General features: G+C 38.7%; 1 protein-coding gene across 1 annotated transcript in view; it reads right to left on the minus strand.

The window, feature by feature from the left end:
* FAM227B (family with sequence similarity 227 member B) overlaps positions 1–12,255 on the minus strand; it is a 255,296-nt gene extending 243,041 nt beyond the window's left edge. Inside the window, exon 1 of the mRNA XM_067029222.1 lies at positions 12,014–12,255. The gene's annotated coding sequence lies outside the window, so the exon portion shown is untranslated. The remainder of the gene's footprint in view (positions 1–12,013) is intronic.
* Positions 12,256–12,274: the final 19 nt, after the last annotated feature.

Genomic DNA, 12,274 nt, shown 5'->3' on the forward strand with positions numbered 1-12,274 from the left:
GCATGCGGGATCCTCCCAGACGGAGGCACGAACCCACGTCCCCTGCATTGGCAGGCGGACTTCTCAACCACTGCGCCACCAGGGAAGCCCTTATTTATGCATTTTAATCTTATCTAAGAAATTTTTAACCTACCCCAAAGTAAAAAGATGGTCTTTTATTTTACCTTCTGAATGTCATACTTCTTTACTTTCACATTTAAGTCTATGATCTACCTTGAATTGATTTTTGTGTTTTAGGTGAGGTAATAAATTGAGGTGTTTTTTTTTTCACATGAATTTCCAGTTGATCCAGAACCAGTTACTTTAAAAGACTCTGTTTCCTGCTACATTTCAGTACCATCTAGCCATATATTCAAGTGACCATATATGTCAGGATGTAGGTCTGTTTCTGGACACTCAGTTCTGTTCCTTTGGTGTAATTTTCTGTTCTTTTGACAATACCATACAGTTTCAATAACTGTACCTTTATTTTAAACCTTAATATGTTATAGTTTACATACTCCAGCTTTGTTTTCCTCTTTGAGTTGCTCATCACTATTTTTATCCTTTTACATTTCCCTTTAAGTTTTAGGAATCAGATTGTCAAATTTTGCAAAAACCTACTGGAACTTTGATTAGGATTAGATGACATATATTGATCAATTTGAGTAACTAACATCTTTACAATGTTATATCTTTGAACCCATAAAAATAGTATATTTCTCCATTAATTTAGATCTTTTAAAATTTCCTTTGGTACTGTTTGTTAGAGATCTTGGACAATCTTTCATTAGATTTATCACAGGATACTTGATGATTTTTGTTCCTATTGTATAGTATGTTTTAAGTGTTTAAACTGCAAATGTATTTTTAACATGTCCTTTTCTATTGTTTCTTCCTAGTAAATAGAAATATAAATGAGTTTTCTATTTAAATCAGCTATATTGAGGTATAATTTACTACATAATTACTATGTAAAAAATTACCATTTTAAGTCACAGTTCAAAGAATTTTGAAAAATGCATACATCCATGTAACCTCCATTACAATTAAAATGTATAATATTTAGATCACTCCCAAAATGTTTCTTTGTGCTACTTTATTGTTGATCCCTACAACTCCATGCAAAAATATCCCACCATTGGCATTAGGCAACACTGATCTGCTTTCTGTAACTATAGACTAGTTAGTTATAAATTAGCTTTGCCTGGTCTAGAATTTCATAAGAATGGAATCATAACATTATGTACTCTTTTGTATCCGGCTTTTTTTTTTTTTTTTTTTTGCGGTATGCGGGCCTCTCACTGCTGTGGCCTCTCCCGTTGCGGAGCACAGGCTCCGGACGCGCAGGCTCAGCAGCCATGGCTCACGGGCCCAGTCGCTCCGCGGCATGTGGGATCTTCCCGGACCGGGGCACGAACCCGTGTCCCCCGCATCGGCAGGCGGACTCTCAACCACTGCGCCACCAGGGAAGGCCCCTGTATCCGGCTTTTTTTGCTCAACATAAGTTTTCTGTGAAATATCCAAGATCACTGCATATTATTGCTGAGTAGTATTGCATTGTGTGTGTGTGTGTGTGTGTGTGTGTGTGTGTGTGTGTGTGTGTGTGTGTATTGCCTTGTTTAAAGATTTGAGCTATTATGGAAAAAAGCTGCTATGAAAATTGCATACAAGTCTGTGGATACATTTTAATTCCTCTTAGGTGGCTACCAAAGGTAAATACCTTATGGCAATTAAAGAAATTGAATTTGTAATGAAAAATCTCACAAAGAAAAACTCCAGACTCAAATGGCTTCACAAGTATATTATATCAAAGATTTAAGGAAGCAATCACACAAATCTTACACATAATCTTGCAGAAAATAAAGGAGAAGGGAACATGTTCTAATCATTTTATATTTGTTCTCCTATATGTAATGTGTCTTTTTCCTCTGGCTGTTTTTAAAATATTATCTTTATCACTGGTTTTCAGCAGTCAGTGGGGTTGCTTTCCTCCCTCCCTCCTTGTTCTTCCCTTCCCATTGTCCTTCCTTTCTTGATTCTGTTTGGGTTTGCTGAATTTCTGAATGTGTTCATTTATAGTTTTCATCAATTTGGATAATAATCCATCATTATTTATTCAAATGTTTTTTTCTTCTGCCCATCTTTCCTTCTGGGACTCCAACTGCATCTATGTTAGATAGCTTGAGATTGTTCTACAGGTCACAATGTTGGGGTTTTCTTCTTAGGCCACACAGTGAGGCATGCAGGATCTTAATTCCCTGACCAGACATCAAACCCATGCCCCCTGCATTGGAAGGGCACAGTCTTAACCACTGGACCACCAGGAAGTCCCCTGTTGGGTTTTTTTTTTTCCAACCTTTTTTTCTCTGTGCTTCAGTTTGTATAATTAACGTAGTTAAGTGCATCCAGTGAAGTCTTCATTTCAGACTCTATTTTTTTCCTGGGTGCTATGTTGAAGCCTTAAGCCCCAATGTGACTGTGTTTGGAGATGGGGCCTTTGGGGAGGAAATTAAGTTTAAGTGAGGTCATAAGGATGGGACCCTAGTCCAATAAGAGTGTTACCCTTATAAGAAGAGGAAGAGACACCAGAAGGATCTTTCTCTCCATGCATGCACAAAGGCTATGTGAGGACACAGTGAGAAGGCAGCCATCTACAAGCCAGAAAGAGAAGCCTCACCAGAAACCAACACGAACAGCACCTTGGTCTTGGACTTCAGGCCTCCACAACTGTGAGAAAACAAAGTTTTGTTCTTTAAGTTACCAAGTCTGTGGTATTCTATTAGGGCAGCTAGAGCAGACTAACATAGATGCAATTTCTCAAAATTGTTATAGAATCATTCAGATTGTCTATTTCCTCTTTCATGAGTTTGGTAAATTGTGTCTTTCAAGGAAAACAAAAAATGTTAATTACTTTGACATAAGTATTTGTTCTTAATATCCTCTTATTATTTTTGCCATCTGTAGGATGTTTCCACTTTCTCTCCTACTATTTGAGTTTTCTCTTTTTACTTAGTCAGTCTAAAGCTTTTCAATTTTATTAATCCTTTCAAAGAACTAATTTTGGCCTTGTTGCTTTCCTATAGTGCACATTTGTTTTCAATTTCATTGATTTCTGATCTTATCTTCATTAGTGCCTTTATTCTATAGATGTTTGAGAATTTTCCAATGGAAAAATCTGATCCTCTTATGAAAACACAGTGAGCTTGAGCTTTATATCACTGTTTTAATCTTTATTCTTCAATATGAACAGAAATCCTAGGCTTACTAGATATTTAAGGAATAGCTGTAAAATTTCAAAAAAGATGAAAATAAAAAAATAGAAATCCAAACAGATAACAAAATAAAATCTGAAAGGATACAGACAATACGGGAAACAGAAGGAAACTTTTAAAACATCTTTAAGATCCTTAGAGAGATATGATAAGATAATGCATCTCTGAAACCAAAACAGCATTTTATGAGGTATGAGAGAAAAGAAAATTAAGGTACAAATATAATGCTATAAGTTAATTATTCAACAAAGTTTGTAGGGGGAAAATAGCTCAAGAAATCTTCTGGAAACTAGAATAAAAAAGGTTAAAGAAAAGAATCAGAGGAAAAAAGATAAGAACTTAGATGATTATTTCCAGAAAATGACTTTCAACCTAGAAATTTAAATATAGGCAGCCCATCAATTAAGTACATGGCATATTTCAGATCTGCAAGCCAGTTGAAAAAAAATCACCATTTCTCCCTGTATTAGTTTCACATCGCTGCTGTAACAAATTACCAAAAACTTAGTTGCTTAAATCAATACAGGCTTACTTATCTAACAGCCCTGCAGTTTAGAAGCCTGAAATGGATCTGCAGAGCTATAGTACTCCTTCTGGAAGCTCTAGGGGAGAATTTGCTTCCTTGCTTTTTCCGGCTTCTAGGAATCCCCTACATTGCTTTGCTCCTTAGCTCCTTCTTCAAAACTCAAAGCCAGTAGTGTAGCATATTCTTCCCTTTCTGACCTCTTATCTCTCTCTTATAGGGATGCTTGTGATTATGTTGGAACCACCTAGATAATCCAGCAATTTCCTCATTGCAGGATCCTTAACTTAACCACATACACAAAGTTCCTTCTGCCATATAAGAAAACATATTCATAGGATCTGGAGATTAGGGTATGGACATCTTTGGCAAGGATGGGGGGGTGGTTATTATCTGTCAACATTTACCTTTTCTCAGGAAGCTACTAGAGGATATGTTTCAGAAATACAAAGGATTCCATAAAGAAAAAGGAATCAAGGAATCCAACACAGGAGAGCACTATTGGATTGGTAAAAGAAACCAATACTGAATGAACTAGAGGTTGAAATGCTCTAGAGGGAATATCTTGAAGGAAAAAAAAATCTGCTAGATTAATTGATGTGTTTGAATGTAATGTTTTACCACTTCGGCAGAGTTTCTGAGGACAGATTACTAATAAGTACATAAAAATATGGCAATTAAGACAAAGGAAGATAAAAGCCTGTATTAAAAGTTAATGTTGAGGGAGATCTTCAAGATGGCAGAGGAGTAAGATGTGGAGATCACCTTCCTCCTCACAAATATATCAGAAATACATCTACATGTGGAACAACTCCTACAGATCACCTACTGAACACTGGCAGAAAACCTCAGACATCCCAAAAGGCAAGAAACTCCCCACGTACCTGGGTAAGGCAAAAGAAAAAAGGAAAAACAGAGACAAAAGAATAGGGATGGGACCTGCACCAGTGGGAGGGAGCTGTGAAGGAGGAAAGGTTTCCACACACTAGGAAACCCCTTCACTAGCAGAGATGGGGGAGTAGCAGGGGGGAAGCATCAGAGCCATGGAGGAGAGCACAGCAATAGGGTTGCAGAGGGAAAAGCAGAGAGATTCCCACACAGAGGATCGCTGCTGACCAGCACTCACCAGCCTGAGAGGCTTGTCTGCTCACCCACCAGTCAGGACGGGTTGGGGCTGGGAGCTGAGGCTCGGGCTTCGGAGTTCAGATCCCAGGGAGAGGACTGGGGTTGGCTGTGTGAACAGAGCCTGAAAGGGACTAGTGCACCACAGCTAGCTGGGAGGGAGTCCGGAAAAAAGTGTGGAACTGCCTAAGAGGCAAGAGACCATTGTTTCGGGGTGCGCAAGGAGAGGGGATTCAGAGCACCACCTAAACGAGCTCCAGAGATGAACACGAGCCGCAACTATCAGCGTGGACACTAGAGATGGTCATGAGATGCTAAGGCTTCTGCAGCAGCCACCAAGAAGGCTGTGTGCAAGCACAGGTTACTATCCACACCTCCCCTCCCAGGAGCTTGTGCAGCCTGCCACTGCCAGGGTGCCGTGATCCAGGGACAACTTCCCCAGGAGAACACATGGCTTGCCTCAGACTGTTGCAACATCACATGGCCTCTGCTACTGAAGGCTCGCCCCGCATTCCCGTACCCCTTCCTCCCCCTGGCCTGAGTGAGCCAGAGCCCCCTAATCAGCTGTTACTTTAACCCCGTCCTGTCTGGGTGGGAACAAATGCCCTCAGGCAACCTAAACTCAGAGGCGGGGCCAAATCCACAGCTGAGCCCCAGGAGCTGTGCAAACAAAGAAGAGAAAGGGAAATTTCTCTAGGCCTCAGGAGATGCGGATTAAATCTCCACAATCAACTTGATGTACCCTGCATCCCTGGAATACCTGAATAGACAACGAATCATCCCAAAATTGAGGCGGTAAATTTTGGGAGCAACTGTACACTTCAGGTTTGCTTTCTGCAAATCTAATTTGTTTCTAGTTTTACGTTTATCTTAGCTTAGTATTTAGAGTTTATTATCAATGGTAGATTTGTTTATTGATTTGGTTGCTCTCTTTCTTTTATTTTTTATATAGATATATATAAATATTTTCCTTTTTCTCTTTCTGTGTGTGTGTATGTGTATGCTTCTTTGTGTGATTTTGTCTGTATAGCTTTGCTTTTACCATTTGTCCTAGGGTTCTATCTGTCCTTTTTTTAATTTTTTTTTTTTTTTTTTGTATAGTTTTTAGCACTTGTTATAATTGGCAGATTTGTTTTCTGGTTAACTTGTTCTCTTCTTTCTTTCTTATTTTATTACTTTTTAATATTTTTATTTTAAATATCTTTTATTTTTATTCTAATAACTTTATTTTATTTTATTCTTATTTTTTTTTACTTTTTTTTTCCCTTGCTTCTGAGCCATGTGGCTGACAGGGCCTTGGTGCTCTGGCTGAGTGTCAGGCCTGTGCCTCTGAGGTGAGAGAGCCAAGTTCAGGACATCAGTCCACCAGAGACCTCCAGCTCCATGTAATATCAAATGGTGAAAGCTCTCCCAGAGATCTGCAACTCAACACTAAGACCCAGATCCACTCAACGACCAGCAAGCTACAGTGCTGGACACCCTATGCCAAACAACTAGCAAAACAGGAACACAACCAAACCCATTAGCAGTGAGGCTGCCTAAATTCATAATAAGGTCAGAGGCACCCCAAAACACACCCCCAAAGTTAGCAGAAGGAAAGAAATCATGAAGATCAGATCAGAAATAAATCAAAAAGAAATGAAGGAAACAATAGCAAAGATCAATAAAACTAAAAGATGGTTCTTTGAGAAGATAAACAAAATTAATAAACCATTAGCCAGACTGATCAAGAAAAAAGAGAGAAGACTCAAATCAATAAAATTAGAAATGAAAAAGGAGAAGTAACAACTGACACTGCAGAAATACAAAGGATCATGACAGATTACTACAAGCAACTATATGCCAATAAAATGGACAACCTGGAAGAAGTGGACAAACTCTTAGAAAAGCACAACCTTCAGAGACTGACCAGGAAAAAAAGGAAAATATAAACAGACCAATCACAATAACTGAAATTGAAACTGTGATTAAAAATCTTCCAATAAACAAAAGCCCAGGACCAGATGGCTTCACAGGTGAATTCTATCATTTAGAGACGAACCTATCCTTCTCAAACTCTTCCAAAATTAGCAGAAGGAGGAACATTCCCAAAGTCATTTGACGAGGCTATCATCACCCCAAATCCAAAACTAGACAAAGATGTCCCCAAAAAAGAAAACTACAGGCCAATATCACTGATGAGCATAGATGCAAAAATTCTCAACAAAATACTAGCAAACAGAATCCAACATCACATTAAAAGGATCATACACCATGATCAAGTGGCGTTTATACCAGGAATGCAAGGATTCTTCAATATATGCAGATCAATCAATGTGATACTCCATATTAACAAACTGAAGAAGAAAAACCATACGATCATCTCAACAGATGCAGAAAAAGCCTTTGACAAAATTCAACACCGCTTTATGATAAAAACCCTACAGAAGGGCTTCCCTGGTGGCACAGTGGTTGAGAGTCCGCCTGCCGATGCAGGGGACACGGGTTCGTGCCCCGGTCTGGGAAGATCCCACAGGCCATGGAGCGGCTGGGCCCATGAGCCATGGCCGCTGAGCCTGTGCATCCGGAGCCTGAGCTCTGCAACGGGAGAGGCCAGAACAGTGAGAGGCCTGCGTACAACAGAAGAAAAAAAAAAAAAAACCTACAGAAAGCAGGCATAGAGGGAACTTACCTCAACATAATAAAGGCCATATATGACAAATCTGCAGCCAACATTGTTCCCAATGGGGAAAAACGGACCCATTTCCTCTAAGATCAGGAATAAGACAAGGTTGTCCACTCTCACCACTATTATTCAACAGACGTTTGTAATTTTTTGTTACAGAAATCAGAGAAGAAAAAGAAATAAAAGGAATCCAAATTGGAAAAGAAGTAAAGCTGTCACTGTTTGCAGATGACATGATACTATACATAGAGAATCCTCAAGATGCTACCAGAAGACTAGTAGAGCTAGTCAATGCATTTGGTAAAGTAGCAGGATACAAAATTAATGCACAGGAACCTCTGGCATTCCTATACACTAATGATGAAAAATCTGAAAGAGAAATTAAGGAAACACTTCCACTTACCATTGCAACAAAAAGAATAAAATACCTAGGTATGAACCAACCTAAGGAGATAAAAGACCTGTATGCAGAAAACTATAAGACACTGATGAAAGAATTTAAAGATGATAAAAACAGATGGAGAGGTATACCATGTTCTTGGATTGGAAGAATCAATATTGTGAAAATAACTATACTACCCAGAGTAATCTACAGATTCAATGCAATCCCTATCAAACTACCAGTGGCATTTTTCACAGAACTAGAATGAAAAATTTCACAATTTCTATGGAAACACAAAAGACCCCAAATAGCCATAGCAATCCTTAGAAAGAATAACGGTGCTGGAGGAATCAGGCTCCCTGACTTCAGACTATACTACAAAGCTACAGTAATCAAGACAGTATGGTACTGGCACAAAAACGGAAATATAGACCAATGGAATAGAGTAGAATGCCCAGAGTTAAACCCACGCACATATAGTCACCTTATTTTTGATAAAGGAGGCAAGAATATACAATGGAGAAAAGACAGCCTCTTCAATAAGTGGTGCTGGGAAACTGGACAGCTGCATGTAAGAGAATGAAATTAGAACACTCCTTAACACCATACACAAAAATAAACTCAAAATGTCTTAAAGACCTAAATGTAAGGCCAGACACTATAAACTCTTAGAGGAAAACATAGGCAGAACTCTCTATGACATATATCACAGCAAGATCCTTTTTGACCCACCTCCTAGATAAATGGAAATAAAAATAAAAATAAACAAATGGGATCTAATGAAACTTAAAAGCTTTTGCACAGCAAAGGAAACCATAAACAAGACGAAAAGACAACCCTCAGAATGGGAGAAAATATTTGTAAAAGCAACTGACAAAGGATTAATCTCCAAAATTTACAAGCAGCTCATGCAGCTCTATATCAAAACACCAAAAAAAGCCAATTCAAAAATGGGTAGAAGACCTAAATAGACATCTCTAAAGAAGATATACAGATTTCCAACAAACACATGAAAGGATGCTCAACATCACTAATCATTAGAGAAATGAAAATCGAAACTAAAATGAGGTATCACCTCACACCAGTCAGAATGGCCATCATCAATAAATCTACAAACAATAAATGCTGGAGAGGGTGTCGAGAAAAGGGAACCCTCTTGCACAGTTCGTGGGAATGTAAATTGATACAGCCACTATGGAGAACAGTATGGAGGTTCCTTATAAAACTAAAAATAGAACTACCATATGACCCAGCAATCCCACTACTGGGCATATACTCTCAGAAAACCATAATTGAAAAAGAGTCATGTACCACATTATTCATTGCAGCTCTATTTACAATAGCCAGGACATGGAAGCCACCTAAGTGTCCATCGAGAGATAATGGATAAAGGAGATGTGGCAGATATATACAATGGAATATTATTCAGCCATATAAAGAAACAGAATTGAGTTATTCGTAGTGAGGTGGATGGACCTAGAGTCTGTCATACAGAGTGAAATAAGTTAGAAAGAGAAAAACAAATACTGTATGCTAACACATATATATGGAATCTAAAAAAAAAAAAAAAAGGTTCTGAAGAACCTCAGGACAGGACAGGAATAAAGATGCAGACACAGAGAATGGACTTGAGGACATGAGGAGGGGGAAGGGTAAAATGGGACGAAATGAGAGATTGGCATGGACATATATACACTACCAACTGTAAAATAGATAGCTAGTGGGAAGCAGGCACATAGCACAGGGAGATCAGTCAGTGCTTTGTGACCACCTAGAGGGGTGGAATTGGGAGGGTGGGAAGGAGATGCGAGAGGCAGGAGATATGGGGATATATGTATATGTATAGCTGATTCACTGTGTTATAATGCAGAAAGTAACACACCATTGTAAAGCAATTATACTCCAATAAAGATGTTAAAAAAAAGAGACTGCTAAAAAAATGTTAATATTATCATATGTGGCTCACTCTTGAATAATATTTACAAATGTTAATTTAAACGAAAACTGTGATACTACAGTATTGAGAGGTGAGATAAGAGTGTGTAGGGGTAGGGAGAGAAGGAATGTTTACACACTTGGGAGTGGTGTTATAGAAGAGCTTTATAACTGCCTTCTTTCAAAAAGTGAAAAATCAAGAAATTGCAGTATATTTTGACATATGGAATAAATAACAAAAGTATCTAAAATACTTGAAAGAATTTTCCTTTCAAGAAAAGAATTGAGATAAGAGGAGGGGTTGGGGACTACAGGGTTTTGGTTAAAAACTTAGAATGTGGCAAACTGTTATTGCTCACCAATACCTGTATGTTTCTCTACATTTCTGAGGCTCCCTTGCAGTTAGAGGGGAACTTGGATTAAATTCTGGCCAATGAAATGTGGGCAAAGTGACATATGCCTTTTTTAGGGCTGACCTCTAAAATTTTTGTGTGATTCACCGTGCTTTCTTTCTTGACATGTAAGCTGTGGCTCCAAGTTGTAGGAGACAGCACAACCACTAAAAATAAAAAGAAACCTACATTCTTAAGTTTAACATTTCATCTGACTAGTAATAGCTACAATGGATTTCTTGTAAGAAATAAAAATTTATTGTATGAAACCACTGAAATTTTGGGGTTTTCTATGACAGTAGTAAATTCATGTGTTGGTTTTTAAAAAAACAGCCACAAATTCCTTGACAATCTTTTGAGAAGTGGCATCTATGTCCCCTCACCTAAAATCTAGACATGCCTTGAAACTCACTTATAATGAAAGGAATGTGAGAGAAGTAATGCTGTGTTACTTTTGGGGACTAGGTTAGAAAAGAACATGTAGTTTCTGCCTTGTTCATTGCAACATTTGACTTTGGAGCACTGGTCCTAGGCTAAGAAGTCTGGTTACCCCACTGCCATACTGTGGGGAAGCCCAGGCCACATGGGGAGGCTACACACAGGAGCTCTGCTAGCATTCAGTCTTCACAGCTGAGTTATCAGAAAAAAAGTTGTCCCTGTATGTTCTACTGAACACAAAATTCATGAACATAATAAAATGGTTGTTTTAAGCCACCATATTTTGTAGTAATTTATCACATAGCAATAGTAACCCAATACTCACTCCGATTAATAAACAGAATCATTTGCTTTTTAATCTGTGTGCTTGAACTAAATTAGTTTAAAAAGATAAAGGTGTGAATTATTTATTACTGGCTTGGAGATTTTGCTATTTGCTACTCTTCTTTCCCCCTAAAGCAGTGGCTTTCAAACTTTCTAAGAGAACACACAATGAGAAATCCATTTTATAAACGTGACCTAATGCACACATACATGCATACATACATAATTTAAAACTCCATAAAGCAAAACTTAACTTTACCAAGTGCCATGCACTGATATTTCCACACTAGACCATTTCATTTTTTAAAAAGTGTAGTTGTGACTAAATAGATTTCCTTGCTTACAAATGGGACCTCCACCAATGGGACCCACACCATCCCTTTGAATAACACTGCCCTAAACCATAATCATTCTTCAAGGCTTTACTCAAGTTCAGCCAATAAAACTTCATTGACCACTCTGACCTCTTTTGAAAGTCCTATAATTTATTAGTCATATTGTATTTTCTGTACTACCCACGCTTAACTTGATACGTAAGGTCCTCTAGGGTAAGGTTCTGTCTTTTATCTCTCACTTGCTAAATTCAGAGTATTCAATAAATCCATTGCTCAATATCTGGTCACTGTGTTTCTAAATCTCATAACTGTCAACATGCATTCCTTCCGTTTGATTTTCTTTGAGGTGGGGCAAGGAAAATGGTTTAATAATCCATCCACATATTATACTTAATTTCAAACTGGAAAAGTGCACAAAGCAGTCCCAACTCTACACGAGTGTGTAGTCTTAAAGCAAACCAAATTATCAAGATATAATTTTTCTAACAGCTTTCATTACTATGCAGCGCATGAAATACTTCTCTTGACATAGCCTTAAAAAAAGTAATAGAACAAAGTTCTCATGACTAAAATATTTTGGGAATTGGTAAATGGGGAAGTGTTCTGTAGGAACCGCATTTTTCACAACTCACTGCAACTGCACCTTGACAGTTTGTTTCGAGAACCGCGTCCCACTTCAGTGGTCCGGGTCAGTCTCACGGAGCGGGGTCCTGGTCTTCCATCCCGTCTCTCCGGAAAAGGGTGACACCACCGACCACTGGAGACGCTGAGGCGGGACTTTCCGTCTAACCCCGAACTGCGGTCCTCCCCGCCCGTTACCTTTGCCAGAGGGGCCCGCGCTGAGCCCGGCCCTAGCAACGGCCTTAGCAACGGCTGAGCTCCTCCCTCCGGTGTTGCCCGGAAA

The sequence above is a fragment of the Kogia breviceps genome, chromosome 3 (genome assembly GCF_026419965.1).
Source record: "Kogia breviceps isolate mKogBre1 chromosome 3, mKogBre1 haplotype 1, whole genome shotgun sequence".
NCBI lineage: Eukaryota > Metazoa > Chordata > Mammalia > Artiodactyla > Physeteridae > Kogia > Kogia breviceps.